Genomic DNA, 25,218 nt, shown 5'->3' on the forward strand with positions numbered 1-25,218 from the left:
GCACTACTAATTTTAAATACCAAAGAAAAAATTTTAAAAAGAAAAGGGCCTATATGTACAAAAATACTTACAGTATTTCTTTTTATGGCAAAAGATTGGAAATTGAGAGGATGCCCATTAATTGGGAAATGGTAAAACAGGTTTGTGCTATATAATTGTGATGGAATACTGTTATGCTATGAATATAAACTTTTTTTTCAGAAAAACCTGGAAAAAACTTATATTAACTGTTGCAGAGTTAAGTAAGCAAAACCAGAACATTATTCACAGAAACAGTGGTATTGTGTGATGATCAACTGTGAATAACTTTGTAATCTCAGCACTTCAAAGAGCCAAGGCAATTCTGAGGGACTTATAATGAAAAATCCTATCTACCTGCTGAGAAAGAACTAATGGAGTCTGAATGAAGATTAAAGCATACTATTTTTATTTATTTTTGGTGTGTGCTTTCTTTTACAACACAACTAATATGGAAATTTAAAAAATTAAGTACATAGAGGAAAAAATTGTGCAGAAGGAGAATCAGACAAATAGCATAATTTTGTTACTATCTTTTGAATGTAGTATTTGCTTAAAATAATCTATATTTTAAAATACAAAAAAGTTACTATTTATTATATAGGATAACTGTCTGGCAAGGAAGGGAGAAGGGATGCATGGAATACTAGGGTAACATAAAAAACAGAAAATATTAATAAAAATTAATTTTAAAAAAATGGCCTAACCTAATAAACATTTATGAACTAGGCACTATGTGAAAGCTTCTGAACAACACTTTTTTAATACATTGAAACTAAAGATTAAGTTACATTTAATGTCTATATTGTTTTTATTACCACTTGTGAAGAACCAGACAAAGTTCACTGGTGAGTTTTTTGCTATCTAATCTAAGGATTAATGTTAAGATTAACTTAATTAAAATTTAAGATTTTTACTTTGGCTTTCACTAGATATGAAAATCAATCACAACATTTCTGTATTTGAAAATACTCATAGAGAAACACACTTTAATGGCCGAGGACAACATACATGCAAAAATATTCAAAGTTGGGTATTAAATATATGTAGTTTCTTAAAATGTAGTTCCTTAACTCAGCATTATTTCATTAATGACAGTTACTTTTCCCCCTAATTTAAGAGATTGAAAAGTCAGTGATTAAACTTTTCAAATTGACTATTCCTATAGCATAAGCAGCTTCTGTTACAGGGTTCACTGGGAAGCTATATGGCATTGACCCTGTGAGACATTCTTGCCTGTGGCACAGGAAGCCTGAGTCAGGTCACGATCAATTATCCCCTGATAGGGCCCATGGTGATGGGGATAATTGCCTAAGCAGTCATGATCCTCTATTGTCATCAGAGTGAAACAGGAGATCACAAAGGATGACTGCATATTCCTTATCCAAAGAAAAAATTTTATTGTTTCCTTTGCCAGGTTAATGCTGACATACTCTATCTCAGTCTTGCAGATAGACTTAAAAAAAAAAAATCACCCCACATAAGCCTAAAAGATTATTTTATTTATTCATTCATTTTTACTAGTCTATAGTATTTTCTTCCAGTATTTCACACTTCAAGTATTAATATTCAATCATAATTTATATTATTTATTTTACAAAGAAATATTTTAATTGGATTAGAAGTTGAAGGAGAAATTAGAGAACATTTGCTCTAACCTACTTATTTTACAGAAGGAGATACAGACGCAAGGGAAAGGAGTTTGCCAAAGGTCACAAAGATAGTCAACATTTTGTGATTCAAACTCAGATCTGCTGACAATGTATTCTTCCATGGCACTGCACTATCCCTTTTGATATTATCTTCCAGAACATAAATACATATTAAAAATGGTTTATAAAGCAATAGAAACAAAAACATTGCATCCTGAAGGTAACCACATAAACTTTGATGTTCATTTTGAGAGCAAGGCCAAGAGAAATTCATTTATCATTCTCAGACATTCTTTGTGAAATCTACACATTGTTGCTAATATTTAAATACAATACACAGATGAGAGATTGACTGAATGCTAGGCGAATCAAATGTCTCTGAAATAAAATAATTAACAAATTTCATATAAGTGACATGAATTCTGAAAATTTGAAAATGTATGTGATTTTCATAATATTATCTGACAAAGCACAAAAAGTGGATCTAGATGAAGTATTCATTTTAAAGGAACAGCACAAAAATTAAAGTGACCAAATTTAATTGGCTCAGTTAGAGTTAAATATATTTAATAGCCAAAGAGGTTACCATTCTCCAAACCCAAAACTCACTTGTGTCATTCTGTAAACATCATCTCACTCAAACAGCAGTGCAGAGAAGGCCCTGGGAGACCATCCCCAGGAGAAAAGTAGAAGGAGGCAGAAGGGAATCAGGGATCTTCTGATCTGGCTGAGGGGAAATGGTTGCCTTTCTCCTTTGTCAATAAACTCTGGGGAAGTCCTCCTGAAGACAGGTTTAGCTTAGCCAAGGGGAATTAATATATTTATGTTCTAACACCAGGCCCTAGTAACTTGCCATCACAACACCAAGAGCTCAGTGCTACAGTTAACATAACCTCCCCAAAAAAGAGTTCCTTAGTACTAATTACCCATAGAACCATGACTCTAGTTCTAGGCCCTCTAAAAAAACAAATTACAATAACCTACCATCTATTTTTTCAGGATGCTGATCCTAAAATAGTTAATACTGATACACACACACACATATTTATAACCAAATATAGAAAGTTAGATAAATAAACATAGAAACATAATACATGCATACTTACAATATAATGCAATATATACATACAGTATGTGACTGTGATTATAAATAAGCACATTTAATAAATATAATGAAAAACTTAATTGTTTGTATTATGTATATAGAATGAAGTTGTTATATTTTAAATTCATAATCAGAACAATATTACAAATGCCCAATGCATTATCCACCAATTTATGTCTTGTGTCTCCCTAGGATCAGAGAAAGTAATTAAAATAAAGGAAAAAAATATATAGAGACAATGGAGAATATGGTGGATAAAGTGGGTCCCATACCCTTGTCCTCCACTTTTGTAAATGAAAGAAGAAATATCTTTATTTCACTTTTTTGGCACCAAACTTGGCATTATAATTCCGCAGCATTTGACTTCAATTATTTTGTTGTTTATCATTTACTATACATACATACGTGTGTGTGTATGTGTGTGTAAGTAGAAAGATACCAATAATAAAGATATAGATAAAGAGATTACCCTTATATGTATGTATACCAATTTCCTGATCCTGTTTCTTTTGCATTAGTTCATGTCTTTCCATGCTTTTCTACATTCATAATGTTCCTTGTTTTTAATAGTACACCAGTATTTCATTTTAATAATGTACCATAACTAATGTTTAGCCATCCTAAAATGGAGAGGCATCTACTTTATTTCCAAATCCTTGTTAGTACAAAAACTGCTGCAGTAAATTCTTTGGTACATGTGGATCCTTTCTTTTTTTTATCATCAATCTCTTTAGAGTAACTATCTAGCAGTGGAATTTTTTGGTCAAACTATAGGGATATTTTTGTTTCTTTGTATAATTACAAAATGATTTTCAGAATGGTTAGATCAATTTATATCTCTACCTTCAATAAATTTATCTGTAAGAGTGTTTTTTCTATTACTTAATTAAGACCTTGTGACAATTATCTCTCTTAAGGTAATCCTACATATTTATCTCTAGGCTATGTCAAGAGAAGTGATCATGAAGGATTACTTCTGAACAATTTGATAAGTTCCTCAAATTACCTGATGTTATTGCAAGTCATTAACTTTTGTTAAAAGGTATCTTCTTGAAGAAGATGTAGAGTGTAGATATATCACATTTTCCTTTACAAAACAGATGCTTGCCGATTGGTTTTCAAGGACTGTCAAGATGATTGGCTGTAAGATACTTAGGAGGATGGACTCCTCACAGTATCCACCCTCTGGACTGACTTAACAAGGAAAGTGTAGTTAATGCTCTACCCTCTTTTCCTTTTGTTTTCTTCAAATGATAAACCAATATACTACAGTAGATTAGGCCTGCATTCTCTGGTGGATAGAAGCCATAGACTTCTCACCCATCCTTAAAAGTAATTATCTTAGGGCAAGAATCCATGGGAATTATGTGTATATGTGTGTTTATGTGTCATGAGCAGAAGGATGCTGAGAATAGAATTTCCTCACCCAAATAATGGGAGCAAATGACAAATTATTGGATTTTCTGTAAAAGTACAGGATGGAAATAAACATGTGTTTTTCAATGTAGTCACTTAGTAATTCATAAATGATGTTCATAAGTCCCAAGATCTTGTGTAGAAGGCAGTGTGGGTTTTTATTTTCTAAGTGACATAATCATGTAATCTAGATTCAAGCAGGTGTTGCTATATTTCCTGAGTAGCACCAGTCTTATGTGTAGTCTCATGGGTGACATCTACTTCCTTTTTTCTCCTACCAGTTTGAAAGTTCAGGCAATATCAATACTTCTAAAAAAAGGACTATTTTCACTTTTTTTGTGTCAAAATTGAAAGAAATGCTAAAGTTCAGTTGGAAGTTAGTGATCATAAAGATTCATTCTTCCTGATTCCTTTCTCCTAAAAAATAACCACAGATGCTTTCCCCAGATTATGAATCCTGCTCAAGAGAGAGAAGGAAATTATTTGATGCAGTGGACTTTTTAGAATAAAAGATTTCCCACATTATAAATGAAGGAGTAAGGGGCTTAAAACTTTGAGAAGCAAGAGATAGAAATTTTCTCACCTTTCAATGGTATGAGATAGTCAAACAGTCTAAATCTGATGGTAAGGGAATTTTTATATAGCAATTCCAGAAGTTTGCTTATTTTCTCTGGGGGAACCTAAATCTTAGCATGGTACTATTAATCTTGGGTGGATACTACAGAGTCCTCAACAGAAATCAAATTGGGCTAACAAGTTCAGTTCTTTCCTCAGGTGAGCATATGGGCTAAATGTATTGTGTTTTTGTATGTGTTTCTGTCATTCTCTGTGGGATATAAAAAGCACCTTGAGAGCTTATATGGGATCTGGGATTCTCTTACTCACATTTTGGGAAATTTTGACATAATCCAAATATGTTACATTTAAATATTTTTTGGAATAATTCCATGTGGAACCAAAAAGTCAAAGAAAGTGGTCTTTTGGGGTTAGTATGCCAGAATTATAAGTAGTCATTTTTGGTCCAGAATTTTGGAGCAGTGTGAAGGCTAGGGCCTAGTATAAATTTGCAGATAAATAGTTAACAGACTGTTTCAGGGGAAATGGAAGGGAAATTATGTATGTGGGAAAGAGATGTTAGAATGGAATTGTGTGTATGTGAATGCAGTGGAGTGTGTGTGTGTGTGTGTGTGTGTGTGTGTGTGTGTGTGCTTTGTATTTGTATTCCAGGGTGGGGAAGGACACAAGGGTCAATTTACCCAGTGAAAAAAACATAATATCCTTCTATGACTTTCAAATGTCTGTTCTTTCCTTTGTATATCATGCTTGTGGAGGTCTGTGTCAAAGCAGAAGCAGGATCAAGAAGCAGTACAAAAGATTCATGGTACAGACAGTTTCCCCAAAGGCAATGGGAAGAGGAAAAAAGTCCAGCTTAACAGATATGGGAGGCAGAGGTCCCTATATCATCAGTGAGATTAGATGTCATGGATATTGTATAGCTTTTGTTCAAGACAGCTGCATTAGTCCTCACTACCTTCCAAACAGCTGAAGAGGAGAATGAGGGCAAGGATGACACATCAAGGAGGGAAAGAAAAATGCCTCTATATTTTAGGAACAGCATGCCAGATGCTTAGAGGAAAAGCAATGATTTTAGAATCCTATCCTTGGAGACAAGATAGAACAAGATTGAGGCTTTATTTTTTTTCAAATGACCATTGTATTTGGGGGCATGATGTACCCATCATACTGCTAAGTACCTAGAGAATGAGGAAAAGTGAATGTGGGTCTTTCCTACATGACACCAAAGTGTCTGGCAGGTAGTAGAGTATAGAGTACAAAAAAGGGGCACAGTGACATTGGTTCTGAATTGCTTGGTTGTAGGTGAGAATCTGCTTTTGAGATTAGTGAGGCAAGGGTCAGAAGCATAAACTAACCACATGCCCAGGACTCAGTTTGAAGATGTCAACACATGGACTCCCTCAGAGTAAGAAAATATGAAAAAGGCACATACTGTGAGGCAAAACTTGGCAACTGGAGGAAAGTCAAGCCTATTGACATTCACTTCAAGGTTCTTCAACCTATCTGTGCATTGTAAATATATGAACTGCACAGATATATTGAGAATGGATGGAAGGGGAAAGGAATAGAGAGAATGATGGGACAAAGAAACAATGTGAGAGAAGAGGAAAAGGAAGAGATGAGGAGAAAGAGGAAGTGCAGGGAAGGAGGAGGGGAGGAATCTATACAAGAAAAATTCTGGTTATTTTCTAATTTCTTTTGTAGACATTAAAAAGAGATGGTTTGTAGAATTAAAAATATATGGCAATGGAAAGGAAGAGGAAAAATTCTACTGTTAACATTAATAATATTAATAACCCTACCACACAAAAACAGGCAATTAGCTGAGTTTTACTGAGTAAAATATTCAATTAGTATAATACCTCAGGCTATGACGTGATTACTCACCAGAGAATGAGGTCATATAGATACATTTGTCTGGTAAAAGACAATGATGCCAGAATGATAGGATTGTTTTCAGGTCACTTGACAATACTTAGAAAGCAATTTGTCATTTGAATGGTACCCTGTAATAATGTGGGAATCCTGACATATCCTACAAGTTATATTAGGGGGTCAGTTCAGTGAGACTATAGTCAATCTGTTTACAGATTATTGTTGGGGAATTGAAAGTGGTCTCGGTGGGTAGAATGACATACAACCCATAAGAGAATATTTTGTAAAAGAGAGATGAAACAGAAAAAGGATAACTGACCATAAAATGATCAAGAGTTAAGGAAATTTGGGTTTTTCCTTGGGCTCAGCAAGTCAGCTTAATATATATCACACACACACACACACACACACACATATACATATGGGGAGAGAGAGAGAGAGAGAGAGAAAGAGACAAAGACACAGAGACAGAGAGGCAGAGACAGAGAGAGAGAGAGAGAGACAGAGACAGACAGAGAATTTGTCAACTGTGGCTTATATAATAAAATTAAGAAAGATGCCTTAATGAAACCTTTAAGTATTTGGTATTTGAATAAAATGGTGGGGAAGCAGGAATTTTATTCAATATGTAAAGTGGTTCAGGACTGAAGGAGCTTCCCAACAAGGAAAATTTTTAAAAATACATATTACAACAAAATTGGCATATTTTGATATATTAACAATTTTTCCCTGTTTTATGTAGGCATACTATATGCAAATCATAAAATATAAATGCATAGTTAACTCCATTGATATACCTGGAAAAGAGGGGGAAAGGACAAAAAGTATTGTTTTGTCTTCAAGTAGCTTACCATCAATCTGGAGTGACAAAATTAGTATACAAAAAACTATTAGAAATGATCTATGCTAAATCTAATATGCTAATGGCTTGATTGAGTAGAAGCAAGCCAATGTGTAATGATAGGGCTATAGATTTTTGAGGCAGGGAGAGAGGAATGCAAATATCACCTTGAACAGTTACTGTGTGATCTTAGGTATGTCACTTTAATCTCAATTTTTTGCTCATTTTCTTCTAAATAAGGATAATGACTGTAGTTACCTTGTAGGATTGCTGTAAGAATTAAATAAGATAATATTTGTAAAGTACTTAGCACAGTGCCTTACACGTACTAGGCACTATAAAATGCTAGTTATTTATTATTATAAATTTCTGTAAAATGGAAATAGTAATATTACTCATCTCACAGGAATGCTGGGGAACTCAAATAAACTAGTATGTATAAAGAAAGCTATTTGCAAACTTTAGGATTAGGGTTATTACCCTGAATTCTGTGAATTTCTTTTTCTAAAAAATATTTTAATGACTGTATTTTAATATAATTGGCTTTCAATTTTTGTTTTATATGTTTAAAAGCATTATTCTGAGGAAGTGCCTGTAAGCGTCATGGGATTGCCAAAGGAATCAGGACATATAATAAGAAGTTCAAATCAACTATCTTAAGAAGATATACAAATCTTAGCGATCACCATTATTATCACTGCAATAATAGAAGTTGAAAGAAAATAGAGATCAGAGTAAGTTGGAGCATTCAAGAAATGTTTCTTTGAAAAGGTAAGCTATGGATTGGAAAAGGCAGAATGATTATAATTTAGACAAAAAGAGGAAATGAAGGAGACCACTCCTAGTAGGAGTCCCAATTAAAGCATAGAGGTTTTTTTTTATTTAAAAAAAATTAAATTTTCATATTGAAGAGCAGTAGGAAATAATGCCAAATAGATAGAATGGAACCAATTATGGAATAATCTGAAAGCCAATGCAGAAGAAATCGGGATGCAATAGACAATAAGGAAACAGTTTCAGTTTTTGAGTAAGAGAATAACAAGATGACAGAAACATTTTATTAACCGAGTAATATGGAGACCAGATTGGAATTTGAAGAGTGACTAGAGCCAGGAAAATGAGCAAGAAGGCCTTTGCAGTTTGCACTTACATATCAATCTCTTGAAGATTTCAATTATATCAGAAAAGCTAGCCTGATGATGTAGGGGCACTACTCAAATATCTGTTTTTGGATTACTTATAATCATAACTTAAACATTGGCTGGTATTTTACAATTTTAAAGTATTAAAAATCCAGTTATTATTTGTATTATTCTGATTATTTCCACAATTTCTCAATATATTTTGAGGCTTCCTGTGTTTACTGTCTACTTGTTTGTATCCAAAGAATATAAATGAATTTTAACATAGACCTTTGAATTCAGATCTGTAGGGACCATAGAAGGAAGCAACTTTCCTATTTTTCAGTTTAGGAAACTTAGATTCATATAGGTTAAATGATTTACTCAATCTATCAAACAAGTCTTTATTAATTAAGTACCTAAAATGTGCCTGGTTTTGTGCTAGGTACTACAAATCCAAGGACAAAAATTAAGAAGTTTGTGTCCTCAATAAACTTATATTCTTTCAGGGAAAACAGAAACCTATCCATTCATCCACCCATCGATCTGATCTATCTATCTATCTATCTATCTACTTACCTATCTACCTACACATAGATGTGTGTATATGTGTGTGTGTATGTATACTTATATACATGTGTATATATTTCTAGAGTAATGTGGAAATCCCAGTAATAGAGAGAATCAGAAATAGTGTCCTTTTGGAGATGGTACTTAAAATAAGTTTGTTAAGGAGTCACAGATTTTGAAATGCAGAGATAAGGACGAAGAATGCTATAGATATGAGAGAGTCAGCACAAAATCTCAGAGATGTGAGATAAATATCATGTCTGACAAACAGTAAATAGATTCAAGATCTGAGTAGTAGAAGAAAGATTTGAATTCAATTCATGTAATTCTAAATTCAGAGTTCTTTCCACTATTCTGATTCTAAGATTAGCCTAATCAAAACAAAAACAAAACCCAACAACAAAAAAAACCAAAGGGAAAAAAAAACTGAAATACATTCTCTCCTTCCTAAAAAAAAAAAAAAATAAAATGAAATAAAATATTTTTAAAAGCCTTTCCCCCCTTCATTAATGATGGCACCAGAACTGAATAAGTGAAGAGTGAATTGGATCACATTAAGGCAATGCATAGTGCTTTGAAAAATCCCAAACTTCTTTCTGATGCTGAAGACCTGGCATAATAGATGGCTGTGATTCATGGAATAGTACAACCATGGAGAGTTGCAGGTGATTCAAAGCTCAATTACCAGATTTATGGTAGATTTGTAAGTCAATGATGTTAAGAAATTACCAAAGAAGTCTCATGGACATAAAGTGGGCTCCAAAAGCATATCATTAGACACATATGTAAGGAAAACTAAGATGGTATAGATGCAAGAACACTGGATTTAGAGTTGGAGGATCTCATTTCTATTAATAATTATAATAACTAGAAATTATAAAATGTGCTAGAGCTTGCAAAGTGCTTTCTATATTTTTATTCATTAGATCATCACAACTCTGTGAAGTAGTTATTATTATTATTTCCATTTTACAAATGAGGAAACTGAGGAAAGCAAAGCTAAAATGATAAGGTCACACAAATAATGGCTGAGATAGGATTTGAACAGAATTCTTCCTGATTCAACGTCCCTTAATCTAGCTGTTGTGCCATCTTGCATACCTATTCTGTAAGTTATGCCAACTCCTTGTGGAAGGAAACTGATAAAAGTGTGTGAGAGTGGGCATCCTGCCTTTTGAATATAGATCTCACTTATTGGAGCTGGAGTCAAGTAGGTTTGAGTCCAAATCAGGCCTTAGACATTTATTAGCTCTGTTACCTTGAGCAAGTCACTTAACATTGCCTCAGTTTCCTCATCTGAAAAATGTTAGAAATTTTTTTTTGCCCCCCAAAATCCCAAATGGGATAAAAAAAAATCAGGCACCATCAAAATGACTCAATAACAAATTCATTTAGTCTGTAAACCATGATCTTAAAAAAAAGGTATATAGGTAACATAAAGAAAGAAATTAATAATATTTGGGCAGCTAACGTGCCAGACTTGTACTCAAGAAATGTTAAAGAACCCTGCTCACAGATAGAAGATTTATTAAAGGACATGGACAACAGATGAAAGCCTGGATATATTACAATTTATGCTGAGTGAAGGATAAGCTCTACCTACAAGATCACAGATTTATTTAATAAACAAAGTAGAAAACATCATTTGAAAATAAAGAAAATAATTATTATGCTATGTTATATTATTATATGTTATATAATAACATATAGTAATATATAAAATATTATAAAATATAAATATTTTATTAGATTAATTTAATTATCTTACCAGTTTAAAAGGATCATGGAATAAGAAACATAAAACACACTTTCTAGACATGGACATTCTCAGCAAATCTAGTCATAATGGACAAGATATAATTAGAGGACAGCTCTAGACGAGGTATCTTCATGACATCTGATTCATGATTCATGATCTAGATTCAAATATCACTACTGACATTGTATGACTCAAAGCAAGTCAATTAATTTTGCTGACCCTTAGGTTCCTCAGTCTTTTAGACCTAGTTTACCCTTTCTGGCCTATAGCCAGAATTTTATGAAGTTGAAATCGGATGATAAAGATGATGATGGTGATGAACAATAATAAATATCAAAAACTGATATTGATGTAGCACTTTAAAGCTTCCAAAGTACTTCAAAAACATTATTTCATCTGAGCCTCACAAAAATTCTATAAGGACATGTGTGCAAAATATTTCCAAACTTTAAAGCACTAGATAAATTTCAGTTTATTATGAATAATTATGCCCATGACCAACCTGACTTGGTTAAAAGGAAACACTTTGTTGTTCAAAGAAGTCTTCACCTTCAGTGATATGAAAAGCAGGTAACTTCATACCATTCCTCCCCAAACAAAGGCTATCCTGGGAGGCAAATAGGAATTGGAGACTATTCATAAAGAAATCAGAGCATAGATTCTCTAAAAGCAAGGGAAATGTATTTATTGGAAATGTGTCCTCTTGCTGATCTCTGCTACTTTCATTTAAAGAAAAATTTCTTCATTTTGGGGCAAGATTTCAAGTCCTAGCACCTAACATTTCCCTTTGGGGAGCTTTAACCATTGTCTAGGGTTATGCAGAAAAATCTGGGATAATATATGTTATTTTTTCCTCCTCTTTTGATATTACAACCTGAATGCAGGCATGTGGTGAATGTATCATGAATTCTGGAGGAGGACAAGAGGAGGGAGAGGCACGGGGAAGAAAGAATTGGCTCATGGGAGCCAGTCAATGTTAAAGCAAGGAGATCAGCAGGGGACAAAAGTCAGACAAGACAGATCAGCCAAGCTGTTCCTGCTGTTGGGATGGCAAGTGCCGCAGAGCTGCCAATTTGAAGAGCTTCAATATTTCTTGGTTGTGAAGGGAAACCTCGTGGCATGCTCTCAATCTGAAGGAACCACTTACATGTAATTTGGTTGCATCAGGGAGATTCTTTACCTTTTTTATGAGCAATATTGTTAGATGGCTAGAGCATAATCATGCCTAATACAGTGTTCACAAACCTTGTAAACAAGCCTTTAAGAACCTCCCAGTCTTTTCCACTTAGATCTGAATGAATAAGAAACAAATGCAATTGTGATGTCTAGGGATGTCACCAGTGTGCAGATAAGATGACCTGCCCATTTGCAAATTTATCCTTCTCAGTTGAGAGTCAGACATTGGACCAAGCAAAGTCAGCTTAAAAATCTTTTAAGAGGTACTGACAATAAAATATTGACAATCAAGATATTTCTGATTTTACAAAAGCATAGTAAACACAGCCCTATCAAGTAGGAAACAGTTTTGTAATTTTGGGAGATCTGCATGTCCTAGAAATACTTTCTGAATCCATAGTTACATTTATTGTGGCTCTCAAATCAAAAGTATATATTTTTTTAATGGAACTATGGTTTTACTAGTAAAGAGATCTCTTGAAGAAGAACTCTTTTCAATGCAGATTGCACTCTTTCTATTTCTTAGAGCCTTAAAGAGTAGCTGGGAGCACTAAATTAATTAGAATTATCCAGAATTCCATAGCCACTATATAATAGAAGCAAAGATTAAATCCAGACTTTCCTGAGTATTGACCACATGTCTTCCTGATTCTAAGCAAGGAAGGACAGGGGGAAAAGGGAGGGGAAAAGAGAGAAAGACAGAGATAGAGACAGACACACAGAAGGAGAGAGAGAGAGAGAGAGAGAGAGAGAGACCTCCAGGTGTGTGGGGGGCAGAGATGGAGAGAGAGAGACAGTAAGACATATACAGAAACACAGAGGTAGAAACAGAGGGAGACAAAGACAGAGGGACATAGAGAGACAAACACACAGAGAGACAGAGGGACATAGAAACAGACGACACACACACATGACTGAGACAGAGACAGATGGAAAGATAGAGAAAAAGATGGAGAGAGACAAAGAGAGACACACCCAAGGGGACAGAGTCAAACAGCCAGAGATGGAGAGACAGACACACATGCACACAGAGACAGACAGATAAAGAGACAGTGATAGAGATCCAGAGACAGAAACAGACAGACGAGACGAGACAGAGTCAGAGAAGGGGAAGAGAGAGAGAGAGAGAGAGAGAGAAGAAGAAGAAGAAGAAGAAGAAGAAGAAGAAGAAGAAGAAGAAGAAGAAGAAGAAGAAGAAGAAGAAGAAGAAGAAGAAGAAGAAGAAGAGGAAGGAGGAGGAGGAGGAGGAGAGGGAGGGAGGGAGAGAGGGAGAGAGAGACAGAGATAGAGAGAGACAGAGAGACAGATATATATATATATATATATATATATATATATATATATATATAGAGAGAGAGAGAGAGAGAGAGAGAGAGAATCTAAGAGACCAATTGTTTAGTGTCTCCAAGAAGCTGAAGAATTGAATTAAAGCTAAGAAATGGAGGTTACAGTATTAATTTTGTAGAATACATCTTTGCTAATACTATAACTTCATAACGCAATCTCCAAACAATGTGAAAGCTGTTGGTTTTGGAATAAAAATCCAGCTCTATTACTTAATAGCTCTGTGAAAACATGTAAATCAGGTAATTTTACTTGGCATCAGTTCCTTCATCCGCAAAAGAAAGGGGCTGACCTACCTCTCTAAATTTCCTTCCTATAAGTCTTATAAAGCCAATTTCATGGTCTCCATAATATAAATGTTTTTCTCTTAGTTGAATCTTTGATTTCATCTGTTTGTGGAATTCCTAGTATGTAAACTTCTTTACTGAAGACCAACCACTCACTAGTAACTCACATTCTTAGATGACTGTCTAGAATATTGGAAAATCACAAAGTGACTTGTGCATTGCCACATAGGTAATTTGGGTTGGAGATGATCATACAAGAATTTATTATAAGCACTCATTATATTCCAGGCAAGTTGTTGAGGGGAAAAAAGTCAAGGTTTATATATCAGGTTTCCTCTCCTAAATATGTTTTTTTTTTTTTTAAATTGGAGTTTAAGTACTTTGCCACTTATTGACATTTATCAGCTTCCTTTCAATAAAGCATAGGCTGTCTAAAACATGCCTAGCTCTTGTGCTATTGGGTGAGGCAAGCGGAAAGAAATAGGAATCCTTGAGGATCTGAAGACTAGAAAGAAGAGACATACTTATACATGAGGCATACTGTGAAAAATGTAACCATTAGCAGTCTCTTGCCTGCTTAATGAAGTCCAGGCTAAGCAGAATACCTTGTGCAGATTCTAGTCAGCCTGATGTATTAAAAAAATTGGACTTGAACAAAGAGATTCATGCCTTATATCTGTCACTAACTTCCAGTGTGACATGTAAATTACTTCTCCTCTCTGAATCTCTGGTTTCCTCTTGGAAAATACGGTAGCTAGCCAAAATTCCAAGGATCTCTTATAGCTATAATATTCTGTGAGCCTAGTTAGAGAAGGCTTAATAATAACTTAATAATAAAATAATAAATAAGAATAAAAACTTAAGAATAATTAAGAACCAGCAATTATATATACTTTTAAGGTTTACAAAACACTTTACAAAATATTATCTCATTTTATTCTCCCAACACCTCTGTGTGGTAAGTGCTATTATTGTTCCCATTTTATAGACCAGAAGCAGAAGATAATAAGTGACTTGCCCAAGAAAACACAACAACTATGATTCACCTTTGAATTAATATCTTCCTGATTCTATTTCTAGCTCTTTATCAATTTTACTATCTAACAGCTTCATGGAGGTATTATCCAAAGATTTATAATGGCATCTTTCAATTAAAATTTGGAAAATACCTTGCTTTGATAGGATGTAAACTTTCTGAGGTCAAGGGATGTTTCATTTTTGCCTATCTTAGCACTTAATACTTAGCACAATGCTTGTAAAATTGGGTGTTATTAATACATATTGATAAATTTTAAATTATATATATATATATATGTATATATATATATATATATGTATACATATTATTGTGCCACAATTCTCTTTTATTATCCTGACTCAGTTTCCTTAAATTGTTCTGCCTTGGTTTCCCTAATTTTTCTGCCTCAGTTTATAATTGTTCTGCTCAATTCTGCAAAACCACCCCTCCCTCTTAATCAGAATATTTGATAAGGATAAAAGATCTTATACTCAGAATATCAGAATGTCTCTCCCCATCCCAAGCTATCAGAATATCAGATATCATCTTATCAAGATGCCTCTCCTCATCTCCAGGGTGCCTCCCCCCATTATGTCATTTCTGGTGCCTTCCCCCAACTCTGTCAGAGTCCCATTCCTGTTCTCAGCACCCTGACTTCACCCCTACCTTGGTCTACTCATTGTGTCTGAGCCATGTGTATATATGTCATTGAGCATTCAGATTGTTTGCTGGATTCTTGGAGATGATAGTCTCATTCAGCCCTGGAACTAAACCATGGATCCATTTGATCCCAGTAAATCTCTCCCTTTCAAATAAAATATTACATATTCTCTAATCTCTATCTTGCCTCAGTTTCTCCAGCATTACAATATGTATGTGTGTAACTAAATATGCATGCATTTTAAAATTCAGTGTTATTGATTATATAAAGAGCAAAATACTTCATCATTAAATTATTTTTAAAAGTACTTCTATTTTTAAATACTTAAATATAAATATTCTAGGTTTTAATTCTGTGAGGCACCATAATGGAACCTGATTTCAAGTAAACACTTAGACATTAATAAGGTAGTCAGTCAGTCTTGATGAAGATACTTTCAGAATCCCAACCCTGGATTCTCTGGTTACTGAGTTTTCTAGCTGCAATGGTATCTACTACTAAAATCAATGGTCATTTCTTGCTTAATAGCTGTAATAGGGCCAAAGAATAAACTTTTCCTTCTGTTTTTGAAAAGGCTGTTTATTTAAAAGGTGGCAAACTTCTCTGGGAACCAAAGGTGGGAACTTCTCTGGATTCTCCTCCAAAGGTATATTGCTGTAATTCTTCCTCAGGCAAAATGGCCATGGACTAGAAGAATTGTATCTTTGACCAGGCAACAGGCGTGGCTAGAATTTCCCAGAATTTCAAATGAGCATTGCCCATCAATGTCTATGACTCACCTAAATGTACCACTTCCCTAGGGGCAATGGAGCCTATACATTTTGCTGAGTCTTTGTCCTTCCTTGCCAGCCTTCTAGTCAGAATGCCAATTAGTGTCCTATTGTCATGGTGATGGTTTTTGTCAATCTGAAGTCAGTGTGCCCCATAATCAGCTCAAGAGCTTGAAATTTGATGTCAGATGGCATGGTTATGTGTGTGTGTGGGGATATGTGGGTGGGTGTATTTAAATTTCCAAAGAGAGATTTTTCAGTTAACCCATTTCACTTGAAATTCATAGCTACAGATCAATTTCTATACCTTTTTTTTTTTCTGGTTGTCTAAACACTTATCGAGTGGACAGCATTCTACTGGAATTCCCTTCTGCAAATGAAGTCAACATTATTAATGAAATTAGAAATATGTAACACTGAATTGTCAATGAGCATTTGCTCATTTTTTGCTCTCAATCTCTTTGTTTAACTTGCTGACTCATGTATCCCTTTGCATATTAGAGTAAGAAGTTCATGAGTCACTTAGAGGACAGTTCCATTAAAGATCAGTTTTATTAAACATAAAATTCTATTTCCATACTAATGATTATTCATTTGTTAGCTTCCAAAAATTGGAATCTGGCACAAGAAGTTTCTTCACCAGCTTGCTGAACTATTTTATTCCTTTAATTAAGTATAAAGGGGAAAAAATCAATGTCACCGTGGCTTGTCAATAACTTTGGAGCAGCTCCCATGCTTTTCAAACATGGATTCAAGTCAAATTATTATCATGACATTCAATAATGAAGAAATTTGGGCTCATGCTAGATAAAGAAAATAAATAGAAGTTAATTAATTCAGATAATTTGTAAGTTTGTATGGCAGTAGCCAATCTTCTAAACTTCTGTAGAGGAGCTACTATGTAGTTAAATATACAAAATCCAGAAATAATATTTAGATTTGGAAGGAACCCTACATTTAATCTATTTCAAGTCCCACATTTTACAGCACAAGATTTAAGCTTTTCCCCTCCCTCTTCCCCCTGTCCTTCCTTGCTTAGAATCAGGAAGACATGTGGTCAATACTCAGGAAAGCCTGGATTTAATCTTTGCTTCTATTATATAGTGGCTATGGAATTCTGGCTAATTCTAATTAATTTAGTGCTTCCAACTACTCTTTAAGTACCTGATTTATCCATAGTCAAAAATCCATCACTGGAATATGGTTCTTTTCACCTCTCTTTCTCTCATTATAAAATGGAGCAAGTGATAAGCCTTTACTAAGTTCCAACTATGTGCCAGGCATATCTAACTTAGAATCAGAGATTTGGATCTGTAAAGGAAGTGAATTCATATCTCCTCATTTTATAATTCAGGTAATGGAAAGTCAAAGAATTTAAATCACTTCCCCAAGGTTAACCAGATAGCACATGAACAAGCCACTATTTGAACCTTCTTCCCTTAACATTAGATCCTCCATTCATTTTAATGCACCATACTATTTCTGATTGCCTCTGAAGTTCGCATTACCGCTTAAAAGAAACAAATATGCCATGACAATCCAATCCCAATGCTCTCAATTTCTTTGCTTTATCAAAAATCACTGAAGCAAAGCAATATTTTGTTTTAAATATTCAACCTTCACCCATATAATGTTAGCTTCAAGCATCACCGAATAATCATACATCTTCTATACCTTCTGAGTCCATGAAAATGGGATCATTATTGAAACAAAGGAATCTTCCTCTCTCTCTTTAGAATATTGCTGCTCACGACATCCCACCTTACTCAGCCATTGTGTCACTTATTTACATACTTCCACTTTGAGAAGAATGCCATTAATTATGCACATTTCCTCAAATAATATAAATATTTCAGAGAATTTTTTATATGTAGATAAAATACGGATTCTACAAAAGGGATGATGATGTGACGGGAAGTGGGAGAGTCAGGAAAAGAAATTCTAAAAAATGTATATTAAATGAATTCTTGGAAAAACAATTTGAAAGACTTTTTCTCTTATTATTATGATTTTTACAAATACTGATACAGTGGGAAATATATGCAAATAGGATCTGGAGCATAAAGATCTTGGTTTTTTCTGTATAAAGAAAATTCTTGTTCTGTCAGTTACTGCCTGTATGACCTTGGGGAAATAGCTACTATCCTTCTCTTGGCCTTAGTTCTATTAATTGTGAAATGAGAGAGTTGGACTTTTCAGGAGCTTTCCAGCTCTAAATCTTGTGATTTCAGAGAATTTTAGGATTATGGATTTATTACTGGAAGCTACTCATGAGAATGTATTGAGGTTCCATGATTTTTACAGTCACACAGGTAGTAAGCATCAAGAGACAATGTAAATTAGACATTGGGGGGGCAGATGATTCCTTAATCTTTCTGACATTGATAATCAGATTCTATTGTCAGCAAAACAAGAAGCATTCTTTGAATTCAGGAGTATTGACTCCCAATGGTTAATATAAAAATATATTGATGAATCCTGGTCTATCCTTTGATCTTGATCTAATGTAAGACAGCTTTCAGAATGAAAAGTTGAACTGCTTCTAACCAAGAGGTGTGTCTCATAAATTTATAATAGCTTAGAAAAGTTGTAGGGGCAATTAATCATATAAAATTTAACCTTTTCTCTCTAGGCATCCTTTTCCCCTCTACCACTTTATCTCTTTGCCTATCTCTAATGTAGTCTCTATCTTTCCTATGGACCTTCTTTCCAATATCTCTCTACCTTTCACTCCTTCATAATGCCTCTTTCTTTCCATTTTGTCATTTTTTTGTTTGCTCCAGTTCATTCTATTCAAAGTTCTGTGTTGTTATGTCTCAGAAATATCTTTGCATCTTTTACAATTGGCTTTCAAATCCGTAGATAGATTCACTAATGGGTGAAATAAAAAGCAATGTTTGTTTACAGATTTTTAACCACTGGAAAGAGAGACCAAAAATTTAGATACCAGAATTTACCTATCTCCCAAAATAGCCCTGGCAAAATTGAAGGGGGTTCTGGGAAGATGGTAGAGTAGATTAGAAATTTCCAGGATTTCCATATTTCCTCTACAAACAGGAAAAAGCCACAAAATGAAAATACAGCAGCAAAAATAATGGGGTAAAAATACAACTTGAGAAGACTTCAGAGCAGATTCCAGAGGCTGAAGTTGGCCTGAATGAAGTATAGACAGGCCAACTCCACTGAATTAACAAACATCAGGCCCTGAGGAAAGCAAATGAGTTCACAAGAAATTTCACCTTCTACTTTCACTCACTCAGGGCCTAAAGAAATTTTACCTCATAACTTTTAACTCACAGCCTCAGGAACTTTGCCTCACAAACTTTCATCTGAAGAACAGCAGATGCTAAGTGAGGAAGACTGAGGGATCCTGTGCTGTTTCTGGAAGCCAGACCTAGCAGTGCTGACCAGCCATGATTCCCCTGGTTGTGTGGCTGTGGGCAAGGAGAAGTGAACACACACCAGCTGAGTGTGATAACTCAGCATTTTTGGGACAGTATGGCAGAAGCCTTAACTTAGTCTTAGAAGGAAGAGGAGGAAGAATTCTACCAAGGTAGGTAGAATTGATAAAAAACAAACAAACAAACAAACAAACAAACAAAAAAAACAGTATCGAACATCTGAGGCCTAAAAAAAAACATTATCCACAACTCAGGATTAAAACTTGATTAATAAAAGCTACTAAAAATAAAATAAAACAAAATATAAAGAATTTGATTGTAGATAGCTATTTTGATATAAAAGAAGATCTGGGTAAATATTCAGAGGAAGAGTATGTGATTTTAAAAAGGCACTCCTACCCTAAGAGTAACATCAGAAGGTCACAAGCCTAAAAAGAGTTCTTGGAAAAATTTGAAAAGGAATTGAAAAATTAAATAAGAGAGATCAAGGAAAATTGGGGCAGATGGTAAGAAAGATGCAGAAACAAGCTGATGATATGAAAAGATATAATCACTATCTATCTCCCAAAGTAGATCTTTAGATATGAAATGCTAATAGAATCACTAGCACAGTGCCTGGAACTTTAAAATGTTGATTAATTATTTGACACTACAGTATAACATACATTCTCCACTGTAAGTCTGTGTCTGATGCCTCATCATGACATGGAGTTAAATTGGGATCTTAAAGATTGCATTCCATGTACTGGAAGATGTCCCCAAACTTTAAAAGATCTACTTATGAGCTTGGGCATGGGTTATCAGTGAAGACTGAGCTAGCTAACTCTAAAGAAGTTCATACCTTGAAGTCTGGCCATGGACGTGAATATTTTTAGCCCTAGAAACTCATGAAAATTATCTACTAAATGAGAGATATTTCAGTATGCATCAGTAGATTGGATTATTGCAATAATCACCTAATTGTTCTCCCTCTCAATTCTCTGCCCTCTTTAATCCATCCTGAGTACAGTTTTCAAAGTGATTTTGTAAAGCACAGGTCTGACCAGTCACTCCCCTACTTGAAAGATGCCTGTAGTTTCCAGTTGCCTCTCAGATAAAATACAAATTCCACTGTATGGCATTTAAAAGGGCTTCACCATCTCATTCTAGCCTACCTTTCCAGATTTATTGGAATCACATCCCTTCACATATTCTATATTCCAGTCACATTAACTTTCTTATTCTTCTTTTAACTATTTCTGTACCTTTGTACTTTGTGCTTTCCCCCTTATATGGAATGCACTTTCTCAGCACCTCTAGCTGTTAGAATTCCATCTTCTTTCCAAGCTCAACCCAGGCATTGATTTTTAAAGTGAAACCTTTACCTCCCCCAAATTATATTGTATAAATTTTATATTGAATTACTTGGATGCAGCTATACACAGGATATATATGTGGGGCAGTTTGATAGTACAGTAAATAGAGCATTGGGCTGGGAATCAGCAAGATTTCTCTTCCTAAATGCAAATCTGACCTTGTATATTTACTGGCTCTGTGAATCTGGGAAATTCACTTAACCCTACTTGTCTCAGTTTCCTCATCTGTAAAATGAGCTGGAAAAGGAAATGTCAAATTACTCTAATATATTTGCCAAAAAATTTTAAATAGGGTCATGAATTGTTGGACGTGACTAAAAAATGATTGAACAACTACAAAAATGGGTGCAAGACTAGCGACTGTCTCATTGTTGTCTTTATATACCTAAATTTAGCATGATTTCTGGTGCATAGGAAACACTATTAAAGATCTTTTGATTAGATATCAATCCAAGTGAATAAAATCACAATTCCTTTCATTACCTACATAGGGTAGAAACTTGAATATTCCATTGATGGTACTGCTATAGTATGTATCAAAACACAAAGGAATCCATGACAGAAAAAAAAAAGATTGAACTAAATGTTCTGTAATTTTCCTTCCAGTACTAAGATTTTGTGACTATATTATAATTAGAGCCAGAACAAAAAAAATTAAATACATCATAATAAATTGCTGACTTAATAAGGACCTATAAGTATTTCTAATCATTGTAAATGTTGGAGGAAAGGAAAAAAAAAAATGAAAGGAAGGGACAGTTATGGTGTGGTTCCGTTAACTAGGTGAGTTCATCACTCAACACAAGATGAACACTGGAATTATGGGACGTTTTTTTTCTTTTGAAGGGATGAGAAGGAGGGGGCGAGCTACTTCTATTTCTGCCTGAGTCAAAGACAAACTTGACTGAGATGTCAAATTACACTGTCACTAAATATGCTGATATATGCATATTCCTGTAGCTGATGTCTGCTCACAATGAACAATGAGTTCTTTGCCTGTCCCTAGAAAGATAGAAGACTTGCTCTGCTCAAATAGATAGTTTTGAAGAAAACTGTGAAATCATCCAAACATTTGTAATATTTTAAAATAAATTTTTAAAAATTAAAAATTAATTTAAAAAAAATTACCCCTCTTCCTTTATGTAAATATCTTATAAATTCTACATTTTTTTGTATCAGAAACATAATAGGAATGAACTGAGAACAAGTTCTAGTCCTTTACAAGTGTCTCATGTTTAGGTTCCTTTGTACTTGTTACATGTGGGAAAAAGCACAATATTTTGGAGTACTAGGATATTATTTGTAATAGGTGATAGTCACTAGTAGAGTTTAGAGTTGGAAGGAAATTAATTTTATAATTGAGCAAGATGAGGAAAGAGAGAAATGAAAATTTCAAGGTCACAAGTGTAAAAAATAAAGTTAGATTTCATACCCAGGTCTTCTGGCTCTAGATAATGTTGTTTCTACTAGATAATGATTCCTTATAGAAATTTGGGCTGTAGAAATAAGAACTGAGGTTAACTGTGTGCACTAATTTCTAAGTATACCCTTATTCTAATGCTCACAAATAAATTATGATAGAATGTAAACTCCTTGAGAACAGAAACTGTTTTTTTTTTCATTTTGTACATTCAAGTGTCCACATGGTTTGTCACATATTAATAGATATTTAATAAATGTTTGTTGAATGAATAACAATGTATCCTAAATATGTGTGTATGTTTTAATGGAAAAGTATTGGTTTTCTAATCCAAAACTCCACTCTCTTTTACTCATCAACTTGTTATATGTGCTTCTGTAGTTCCATAATACTATTCATGACATTCACAATAGTAGGGAAATGAATAACTGTCAATTAGTAGATCTTTTTCCATTCATTTTTAGTGAGTATAAATTGTAGTGCATTCTCCAAGTATTAGGTACTTCAAAATCATTAGTCATTTTTATCTCTTTCTTCACTAGTTCTGGGTGTGCACTATGATAAAACATTTGGAGGAATGAGTGTCTATACACGATTATCCAAACCCCATAGTCATGTCCCTTTGAGACTAATGGACCTTTAAAAGCAGGAATAAAGTTGAAAACAATTAGTAAATTTGCATGTAGGCAAGAAACAGAGTTCTGTAGGTCATATATGCAATATATTATTACACATTGAATGAAACAAAACTCAACTTCTGAGACTAGTGAATTGGCTAACGGGAGATTAATCAAATCAAGTCAGATGGGCTGTTGAAAAACTACTTCAACTCAGAGCTATGTGATATAAGCCATCACCATGGAAATATTGGTTTCTTCTCTGATGAGCAATGGTTGAAATAAGATATTACACTAAAGAAAGAATATTCTCAGGGTTTTGTTATTCACAGACAAAGCATTGAAAATTTATACAGGAAAACATACTTTTTTATAGGCCAAAAAATCTAGAAATTTCCCAAAGAATGTTTTATTTTTTATTATCTCTTGAAATTTTGAAGATGCATAGTACAGTGGTTCTATTGAATATGGACCAAAGTTCAAATCCTGATTTTGCTATATCCTATCTGTGTGAGCTTAGATAATTTAATAATTTTTCTGGGCCCTAGTTTCCTCATCCTGTAAAGTGAGGATAATATGAGAATTTACTTCATGAGGTCATTACAAGGATACAATAAGATAATCTGTGCAAAAATGTGTGCAAAATGCAATATATTTAAAATTTAGAAATAAATGTGATCTAGGATTATTATGAGTTATCAGCCTATATCAGTGAAGGAAAAATACTGGGTGTTCTCCATGTCAATGAAATCACTGCTTTCTCCCTGCTAAAACATCAGAAAAACACATCATGACAAATCATAGATGGCAATTGAATGGTGTATACAATATGAGTTATAGGTATATAAAAGAGAGGAATATATTAGTGTAGTCTGGTATGGTGATAGGAAGTAAGACTTGGATTCTGAGGGAAATATAAATTTGTCATTTACCATATTAATTTAGCTGTGGAATATGTTTAGAGCCAAATAGATGGATACAACATGCAAATACTGGTTTGGAGAGTTGGAGAAATTTTAGAGCAAAAAAAAAAATGAAATTAAACCTTCATTCAAAGTAAAAAAAAAATGCTACACATATTTTTGATATCTGTGTGATTTTATATTTAATAATTTAAAAGAAATATAAGTAGTATCCAGATTTTTTTTTTTTTAATGTAAAGCTTAATTCACATCTACAGAACATCGTTTGGAATATGCTAGTCGGGGTAATTTAGCTACTACCAATCTACATAGCCCCTTCTGGTTTCATTACAACATTTTTAAAATTAACCCTCCCCACCAATCTAATCATTATCACTGAATTATAGACATTAAGCATCATTTATAATGCTTTTCAACCCATTTCCTGTTATGAAAGTTCTGAGCAAGTAAGTTAATTGTTTTACTTGCATCACTGGTCTGAGCAATACTGGAGTGTTTATGCAACAGCCTTCCTACTTCAGGCCTTTGGGGTTGGTGCGAAATTGATTGCAGAGGTTTCACAGCTAAATTTCAAACCACATCGCAAGCTAGGAATGGTCGTCAAAACCTTATGCAGAGACCAGAACAAATAAACAAGAAAGGACATCACAAATCGAAATTAGGAGCTACTGGCACATAATGCCAGGAAGCATTTCATCCAGAGACCGTAACTGCCCTTTTCAGGGCCAAACAAATATTATTTGAGACCAATAACTGACAGCAAAGTTCATCCCTCTACTCACTATGTGCATTTTAATATCTTGAAATGACGTTGAGAATCTAAGTACAATATATTTTTCTCTCAATAAGCTTTGCTCAGTCTGGTAGTATTACCTTAATTACAAAATCAATTTTGATTTTTAAAATGTTCATTAGGAAATCCAAGTTTCTATATTACATTAAGAACAGGAAGTTCCTTTATAGAGAGCACTGTGCTGAAGTAAAGCTAAACAAGAGCTAGGCTACCACAGCCAAATCTGTGTCAAGCCTGCGGTTCTTTTTTGTTTTCAGGGCACACCTGCCCATTGTGGGGCCTTCCCAATCCTCCTCCTCCCCTGCCCTCTTGCCTCTATCATGGCAACACCTTTGCACTCAGCGGGGAAAGAAGTTCAAGCACTTTTCTGTTAGCAGGTGCTAAAGCTTATCTCTGTGCGCAGGCTCAAGTGCAGAAACATCTGATTCAAAATGCACTCTGACCTGATTGCTGTCCTGAAATATACTCCTTCCTAGGAGAGTGTGGACAATCCTCAGTGGAGAGAAAAGAAAGGAGACCT

General features: G+C 34.2%; 1 protein-coding gene and 1 long non-coding RNA gene across 2 annotated transcripts in view; one reads left to right on the forward strand and one right to left on the reverse strand.

Annotated features, from left to right (window-relative positions):
• The window catches only part of LOC116421480, a 31,476-nt gene extending 19,056 nt beyond the window's left edge, over window positions 1-12,420 (forward strand). Inside the window, exons 2-3 of the long non-coding RNA XR_004231851.1 lie at window positions 8,057-8,254; window positions 11,818-12,420. This is a non-coding gene — a long non-coding RNA (uncharacterized LOC116421480). The remainder of the gene's footprint in view (window positions 1-8,056; window positions 8,255-11,817) is intronic.
• MYT1L (myelin transcription factor 1 like) overlaps window positions 1-25,218 on the reverse strand; it is a 660,434-nt gene that overhangs the window by 609,440 nt on the left and 25,776 nt on the right. The gene's annotated exons all lie outside the window — the stretch shown is intronic.

The sequence above is a fragment of the Sarcophilus harrisii genome, chromosome 2, assembly GCF_902635505.1.
Source record: "Sarcophilus harrisii chromosome 2, mSarHar1.11, whole genome shotgun sequence".
Classification (NCBI taxonomy): Eukaryota; Metazoa; Chordata; class Mammalia; order Dasyuromorphia; family Dasyuridae; genus Sarcophilus; species Sarcophilus harrisii.